Source organism: Dreissena polymorpha, chromosome 3, assembly GCF_020536995.1.
Source record: "Dreissena polymorpha isolate Duluth1 chromosome 3, UMN_Dpol_1.0, whole genome shotgun sequence".
Taxonomy (NCBI): Eukaryota; Metazoa; Mollusca; class Bivalvia; order Myida; family Dreissenidae; genus Dreissena; species Dreissena polymorpha.
The window spans coordinates 145,038,048-145,047,191 of NC_068357.1; the positions used below are offsets into that span (position 1 = coordinate 145,038,048).

Consider the following 9,144-nt stretch of genomic DNA (forward strand, 5'->3'; position numbering starts at 1 on the left):
ACACAAAAATTGAATGTCAAAAATGTGTTTATGTTATTCTATCCGTCTTTAGCTTTAAAATGATATATAGTTTGACCATATTGTACCACATTGAATGAAGAAAAACCAAAGCGAATTTTTAATGAATTTTATCCCCCCCCCCCATGAACCTTAATGAGTTTTGCAACATCGTAATGTAATGAACTAAAATGGATTCTGTTGACATTGACTGTCGTTTAAACGTTTACTGTTTTTGTAAACGTTTTTGAGCAAAACACGAAACGCCATCGTTTAAACGTTTAAACGTGATACCCTTACTACGGAGTTCCAGAAAAGATCACAAATATCATCAGGAAATCTTATGAAGGGTTGACATGCAGAATCGTCTATGACCGACAGCCCACCGACGACGTCGACGTGAAAAACGGAATGAGGAAAGGTTGCTTTATCACCCTTTCCTGTTTCTGAAGCCAAAAGACTGGGTCCTAAAGACCTGACGGACCAGAAGCAAAACACGGAATCCAGTCGTCGGTACTCGGGAAACAGTTGGATGACCTCGACTTTGCCGACGACCTGGATTTTCTCTCACACACCCAACAATACATTCAAGATAAGCATAATATTGTAGAGGACACCTCAGATAGACTGTGTTGTATCACAGAGAGACGAGCAAAGTTTTCATGACTAAAGCATTAAACAACAAAGCCCATCTTATCTCAGCTAGCGAGGCGCTGGAGGATGATGCTGCTTTATCTATCAGTAGCCTGTAGAAGAAGACATCATTCGTAAACGTTGGCGATGGATAAGCCGCGTCCTTCGCAAGCCTACATCAAATACGACAAAGCAATCTCTCACACGGAGACCCTAAGAAAAAAGGAAGAAATGGCGTTATAGAAACATCTTGCGCATAGACTTGGATGCAAATGCTAAGCTGATTTGCAAGGCCTGTTGGCAGCTGGAGAGAATCACCTAGACGGGACCACAGGCGAAGGTAAAATGAGAAGATAAAAGAGAAGGAATGCGACAAATGCACTTCTTGTTAATCACGCACAAAAACTCTGATTCTTTATTCTGTAGATGTAATGTTAGAAAATCGTTATTACAATAGCACAAATTAACCAGTAGAACATTTCTATTTTAGCTTTTGGGGGACTATTTTATTAGAAATCATACGTTAATCTTCTAAAAACTTAATCTTTTTTTTGTATTGAAATATTACACTTGATAAATTCAGCAAACTGTATCGTCTTCTAAATAGTGTCAAATAATCTAAACACAACAAAAATGTGTATCCTGCATTTAAAAAAAATTATAGGGCAATTTGGTATTGCCATCCGATTTATTGGTCTTTGTATACTCATACTCGTTATGATTGTGGCATACATTATCATCACATATGTTTACTTAATTAGTGCTTTAATGGATATGTATAATACATATTTATCTCCGTGGCCGGAAAAATGAGTACTAATGCTTAAGCATCTCATTTTCATGCTATGTATAATTAATTTCCATTTTCTGAAACACAATAGAACAATTAGGCTTCTTTTTTTGTCGAGATATTGACATAAAGATTATTTCAATGATTCTTATATAATTTTTTTACAAAAACATTTTACTAGGCAAACATCAAATGTAAATGTGAATTTTAATTATGTTCTACATGTCATAAGGAATTTTATTATTAAGACCGTTTGGAATCAATCTTTTTAACTCATGTAACCAATGTATGTGATTTTTAGCATTAGCGGTCTAGATTGTTTTCAACATACAAGAGAAAATAGCTAAAGTGCAATTATTGTGGATAGATCCAAATGCAAAGCAACGTGTGAATAAGGATTTATTGAACAGTTCTTGGTTATGAATTATGTAGGATACATTTTGATTAGTTTGTCCGCCGTATTGTTTATAACAACTTTTACATACTATTAGCCATATAACATTAAGTGAAGTACACTCAACATCATGGTGTTAATCATAAAATAAACCAGTAGCACTAGTAATACTATCGAAGGTTGAATATATGTTAAAACATTTGCAGTCTTAATCGGTTATATTTACCAGATAAATGTATGTGAGTACTGCTACGAGACACTGAACATTTCACAAGACCGTTACGCAAATTATAAGGTCGTTTAAAGGCCAACATAGGCTTTAATGAATGAAGGTATTTCACATTTTCCTTTGACAGATAATTTAAACAAATCCCAGTGTGATTATACAATTTTAGCAATATTAGTTTTTGTTTTTAGTTGAAACATATTTATTTTAGCTCAATTGCATTAAAAGTACTTACTACTTATTTGTAACGCTCTTGAGTCAGTTTATTGGGCATAGAACCAGTACTTGGTGTCATTGGGGAGATCTAAAGAACGCTCTCACAGTAGGGATCGAGACCCGTAACCTCAATAGGTTGATACCATATCCTTTACACCACGGCGACCGTTTTAGCAATATGAGGAATTGATGTGTTAAACAAACTGTAAAGGGTATTACCGAATCAGTATTTCTCTGAGAAACTAATAATGCACTATCCTGTGTCATATTTTTCCCTTAAGAATATCCATGTTCAATAACATGCGTTTGATTATTTCTACTTTTAACATATCTTAATTGGCGTCGCCCTGGAGGGCGGCGACTAGTATGTGATGCATTTTTTTTCGCTTATGGGCGGAGAAGTTATTTTACGGATCAATTTATATATTTTTGTTTTAAGAATATCTTGCATAGTAGGGATTTCTTGTGTAAATTAGTGTAAATAAGTACTGCATTTGTGCCAATTACATTTATTACAACATTTATTGCCAATAATTCAAAGCTAATTGTTTTAATTAATAACTGATCCACAACTGATCACAGGGTAAAGATCACAGGGACTGGGCAAATACGTGAAACTTTCTGGTTTTGTATAAAAACAAATGATGTTTTGTATAAAAACAAAACATAATCAAAACATATTTTTTTTTTCTAATTTGTTTATTTAGTGCAGAATCGATGTAGTACGATATTTGACGACCTATCGTGCAAGGAAGTTTATTGGAAGGCGTAGTGGTACGAAAACGTACAATGTATTAGTTTACTAATAGACATATAATAACGATCGCCATACACAACTTCACCAAATAGCAGTACATAAGTGAATGTCAGCCGGAATAGCTCAGTTGGGAGAGCGTTAGACTGAAGTTGTTTACGCAACAGTCATCTAAAGGCCCCCGGTTCAATCCCGGGTTCCGGCACGAACGGAACAGTTCGGCGGCTGACATTTTTTTCAGTCAGGTTAATAAATATAATAAAGCTTTATTTTATGTAGACATTTTAAAATCCATTTTACTACAATCGGACATTTTTATTAAAAGTAATGGATGCAACGTGGTGACAACGTTAATTAAAATTTGTTACATCACTTAAATATCTTGTCTATTAATGGTTGTCTATCATAGGCCTATCCCTACCACATATAGAGCGCGAAGCGCGACACGTATTATTGATTGTTACAATGAGGAAGTAGTCGCTTATCAAGGAGGAGCTGTGTCCCAGCAACCCGTTTCCCTAGAGTCAAGCACTCCTCGGAGTTTTTTTGTAAGAACCACATATAGAGCGCGAAGCGCGACTAGTATTAATATCCAGGTGGTATGGGCCCTTTAGCATTATCCGACCTTTACGTCCATAGTTATCTTCCTTAGAATTTGAGAAATTTTGAAATCCTTGTTCGAAGTCCAAAATTTTCATCCGACTGTTCCCAAACTTTCACAGGTTTTTTTATCAATGAGGACCCAACCCAAACTGTATATGAGCAATATCGGACCATAAGTCCAGAATTATGTCTCTTTGAATTAAAAAATAAAAGTGAAAAACTGCTTGGTTAGGTGATTATGTCAACATTTTTCATCAGATTCTTTCCAAACTTACAGTGTCTTCATATCAATGAGCATGTTTACCTCATTTAAAATGAGAAACATCGGGACAAAAAGTCCAGAATTTTTTTCTATTAAATTTGACAAAATAAACAATTTCCACTCGTTTAAAAGATTTCACAACGTTCGTCTGAATCTTTCCAAACTTGTTTTTATATCAGTATTACTCGAACCCTATTGAAAATGATGAATATCGGAGCAATAAATCTATTATGATCTTTTACTGAATTTTAAAGTATTGTGAAATGCAGCTTCTTTATACAATTTACAGTTTTTATTCATTTTTTTCCAAACTTTTACAGTGTTTTCATATCAATGAGTACTCAACCCGTATCGTAAATGAGCAACGTAAGAATAAGTTCAGAATCATCTCCCCTTGAAGTTGAGAAAAATATGAAATTACGCTTACAAGATGAAGCAGATTTTTTAAAACCTACACAATTAATGAAAACTGCACACGGATACCAGTAAAAAAAGGAAACCAATGTAAATAAAATGAACTATGAAATATTTGGGAGTTACAACACACAATCATAGATAATGGTTATTTGGGGGTTATAACACATCATAAATAATGGTTATTTGGAGGTTAAAACACAAAATCATAGATAATGGTTTTACCAGTATCTTTTTCTTTTTTGTTTAAAATAATCGGTCAATATATTAATATTTACAGTAGAAAAAATCGTTCCATGTAACTTCATTGAGTGCCTTTTGCACTGAAATTCCCGACGCCCTTTGATGCTTTGCATCACTACTTATCTTGTACAAAATATAAGATTGATATAAAACATCATTATCAGATATGATACTTCTTTAGCGCTAAGTCTAGCTGTATGGAATACACCGTTTACAGGACATGGGATGAGATGACGTAAAATCTAAGTTTAAATGCATATTAGTAGAAAGATACTGACTGTTGAGATATACTAGAGGTAAATGTTATGGTGAAATGGAAGTCATTTAAGTATCCATCAAAGTTTAAAATCTTCTAAAGAGCAATTCCATATCATAAAATGTTATCCATAAATCAAAGCAAAATATATTGTTTAATAGGCGTACCGTTAAGAAAATCGTCCTTAAAGTACCCATCAAAACCGAAGCATAAGGCGTTGCCATAGGATTACCCATAACAGTACCTATAGTTTGTAAACAAGTATCGTTATTGAACTCAAAACAATTATTTTCGAAACAACTTGCGTTAGTTTTCTAACATCATTAACATTTAATTTATTATTTATAGTTTCTTGTCTTAGAAAATATGTACACGCTCCTATTTCCACACTGTGTGGAATGTTTGTGTACAAAGAAGATATACATATTGAGTAACAATGTAGCAGTCTTTTTCAATTCAATATTCTGTTTTGTATTTATAAAGGCTGTGGTGTCCTTAACATATGGTGGTTATTGTTGTATCACTGGATTTAAGACTTAGTCAAATGATTCGGAAATATATTATGTGCTGGAACTGCATGCAGATACGATGGACCGACTGGGATATTCAATTGAAAGACCGTCTTCAAATGTGCGTCTTTGGCAAAATGAAGAATTGAACCTATCGAATAAACTTATACAAATACAATAAATAAATGGAATGTTCACAGTAATTGATTTAAAAATGTAATTCACGTCTCATTGATTTACATACTTTGAAGTCAATGTTGTCAATTGGAAAATAGAAACAAAATCCAATAGCAACAATGTAGTCCTGAAATGAAAACATGGTTTATAATTATTCAGAATATCGTTATAAATGAACTCAATAACGTTACACACATTACCTCAAAGTGTATGTCCTATAATTTTTAAGAAAAACTGTTATTATCCTATAACATTAAACAGTGATATAAGTATATTTTAATTCTTATTTCAAAGCGTTTTCCCAAACTCCACACAACTATTTAAACATATAACCTATTTACACCCTGCGGTGTATGTCATTCACTTTTCTTAACAGTGTGAACCAAACTGTTAAATATGTTGAAAGTTTATAAAAGATCGATGGCATTGTTATAAATAATAAATGCTGAAAGAAACACATTTTTCAAATCATGGTTAGTGGAATTCGTTGCTAATTTGTGAGCAAATTCATGTATAATTGCACTACAAACATCTATCACAAAATGTATACTTCGCATAAATACATGTGTGAAAGGATAATATCACCTTGATAGCATTACGAGTAAATTTGCTAATTGTTCAATATGAATGTTGACTCGTAAATAAATGTAAAAAAAAAAGAATTTTTTATTATAATAAAGTCAGTTGCGTTTAAAACTTCACTTCAATGGTTTAAGCAAATGTACTGACAGCCCCAAAGAATTAGTCAACTCGTTTTGCAACATTGTCTTGAGAAGACCAATATGTAGAAGAACTGTCAACATGGAGAAGGAAATCTGAGGAAACTTAATCATAATCAGAACAATCGGAATCATCACCTGCATTCCTTTTTTTCATCATGTTCACTATCATCTGAATATTCGTGTACGACTTTGATTTGATTGTCATTGTAAAGCAGAAATTAGATAAAAATAAAGCGAAGGAATTCAACCTCATAAGGGATTCAACCTCACGAATAACAATTACAATTATTGTCAAGATTTTTTTTAAGGAATCATTTAAAAATGTATTTATCTTTCATTTTTAAATTGACTATAAGTGTCACGATGCTGCCTTGGCTTTGTTTGCTAAGATATTTGACTTTAAAATGTAAGAATTTAAATTTTAATGCTAACATTTTCTGACAAATTTTGAAAAAAAGAAGTGGAAACTGCCGTAAAATCAATACTTACCTTTACTCATGATACACCCTTCCATAAATCAACCGTGTATTTAACGTATTATTAACATTTCACTAGTTATGTATCTAAACAAACTTCTCGAATGTATACTGCGCCGTTTTGCAAAACTACAACGACACAATGTTATGAGAGAGGATCCTAGTGGTCATAGTGAATATAATTAAATCTCTTTAGAAAAAATATTCTTTGTGCAAGTGTCGTATTATAACTACCTTTTAAACGTAGTAGAATCACAGTTTTCATTGAATTGCAGCTTTTTAAAAGATATTCGGTTTTCCCTCAACTAATTGTTGTTAGAAATTCAAGTGGTGCTCTACAACGTAATTTTTTCAACAATACCCAAAGACGCTGTGAACGCAGCATATTAGCGAATCAAGTGTATTTAAACCTGCAAATCTAGTTTATTCATATTCATAAACGAGGATTCGAATTTCATTTTAATTCAAATTAATAAACATAATGAGAGATATATGAATGAAGAAGACATTACATCGTCAGGTGACTTGAGATAAACACTTCATCAATTGAAAACTGAGAGTTTTGCTGTCTTTAAGCCTTTACCAAACGCCGATGACCTCTATTAGAAAACGTCATTACCGACGACCAAAATCATCTTTCAGTATGCGTGATTTGGTGTCTTGAAACACGTTAAATGTGAATTTAAATAGCAACAATTATCAGAGTTGTTAGAAATATGTTTATTTTATATGTTATAGTTAAAACATGAAATTAACACACTAAATGTAAAACACAGTGAAGTCATTTATGTTACTGTTAAAAGGGCTATGGCCAAACAAAGCTAACCAATAAATTAAGTACCGTTGTTCCATTAATATATGTCACGAGATTTTACAACATATATTTAATTATCTGTATCAAATCGTCGAATGTTACAAGACGTGTACGCATAAAAGGGATATTTTTAATGTTGATTGTAATACAAAAGTGTCATATTATTTCGAAGCAACTATTTTAATGAATACTATTTTTGGACACATACAAGTAAGTGTATGTTGTTGTTATTCCTTGAGCAGAGCATTTGAACTTTTCTAATAGATTTTCAAGGCATTGGACTACTGTTTGCAATGTCTATTGTACGGAAAAATCTTTTGATTTGGTGGCTTTGAGAATGCTCTCTTGTAACATAATTATAAAAAACTATATATGAGATTATATCAAATATGTAAAACTGAACTTTTCTTTGTTCGACCTCATTTGTTTTAAACTTGTGCGAATTCGACAGAACGGCTTTAGGAAATTTATACATTTAAAATACATCACTTGATAGTTTTAATTTGTTTAAGTATAACATCGAACAGATATAAAGATTCCACAGCAATTAATTTACTGCGGAATATTGTAATTATAGTCGAGCTAACAAAAAGACAAAATGTAATAGGCCAAGCCTCTTCAAGCAAGGGAGAGTATTCATATCACAAAACATTCATTCAAAATATTCAATCAAATAAAACTTTTTTCATAAATGTAATGCTACAACATTAATCTTTTTAACTTGACAATTTACACATAGTTAACTTGCTTAAATAATTCTTGATAAATATATGGAATGTCAGCAAATATATTTCTACATGCGCATAACAATTATTTTATAACCGGAAGTAAACATGGGACACCACTCGTGTGGGATTGACCTTGTTTTTGAAAAGGCGTAATATATTTGGCTTATTGTATACTGATGGTTAAGGTGGAGAACATAGCTAAACCAAATAAGCATTTTTACTGGAATCAATAAGTCGATTACATCCCTGGGTTTGGCTAATGTCACGACGATTTCAACATTTGACAGATGGTTCGTGATTTGCAGTATATTATTAACGTTTTTACGCGTTATTTTATGCGAGTTTACAAGCTATGAACACGCTTAATCGAGAGAGTAAAAACAACAACAATATGTTAACGTTCTCTTACAGCAGAACTCTCAAATTTCGATGTATTATCCTTTTCTGACACTTGGCGTAACAACTCTACTTATAATGACGAACTCCTATTCCATTTATATCACAGTCCCGAACACAAAGATCGAATAAATTATAGCCACGGTAGGGTTATCCTGCATGTTAAAGACAGTATGAACGCACATGTAACCTCGAACCCATTTCATAAGAATGTGATGAACTCAACTGGAAGAGTAAGACGCGTGTTTTATTTGGATTGTTTTATATGCCACCAAAAGAAGATGCATCATATAGTAACGTAATCGATGACTACCGGTCTAGCAATTGAAACTGCAAAATATGATATAATTATAACTGGTTACTTTAACATAAATAACAGTAAACTCACATGTATACTATAAAAAGCTTGACTCTTGGGTTCTAGAGTAGAAACTTGTGCAAGTTATAAATCAACCAATGCATTTTACGGGAAGATCATCGTCAATTCTCGATCTAATGTTCGTAAGAAACCCAAACAGCTTGGTATAATCAGGT

The 9,144-nt window shown here is 32.6% G+C and overlaps 1 non-coding gene across 1 annotated transcript; it reads left to right on the top strand.

The window, feature by feature from the left end:
• The first annotated feature begins 3,125 nt into the window (after positions 1-3,125).
• Positions 3,126-3,215, top strand: Trnaf-gaa (transfer RNA phenylalanine (anticodon GAA)). The gene is given in 2 exon segments: positions 3,126-3,162; positions 3,180-3,215. It is a non-coding gene; the product is annotated as a tRNA-Phe (tRNA).
• The last annotated feature ends 5,929 nt before the right edge of the window (positions 3,216-9,144 follow it).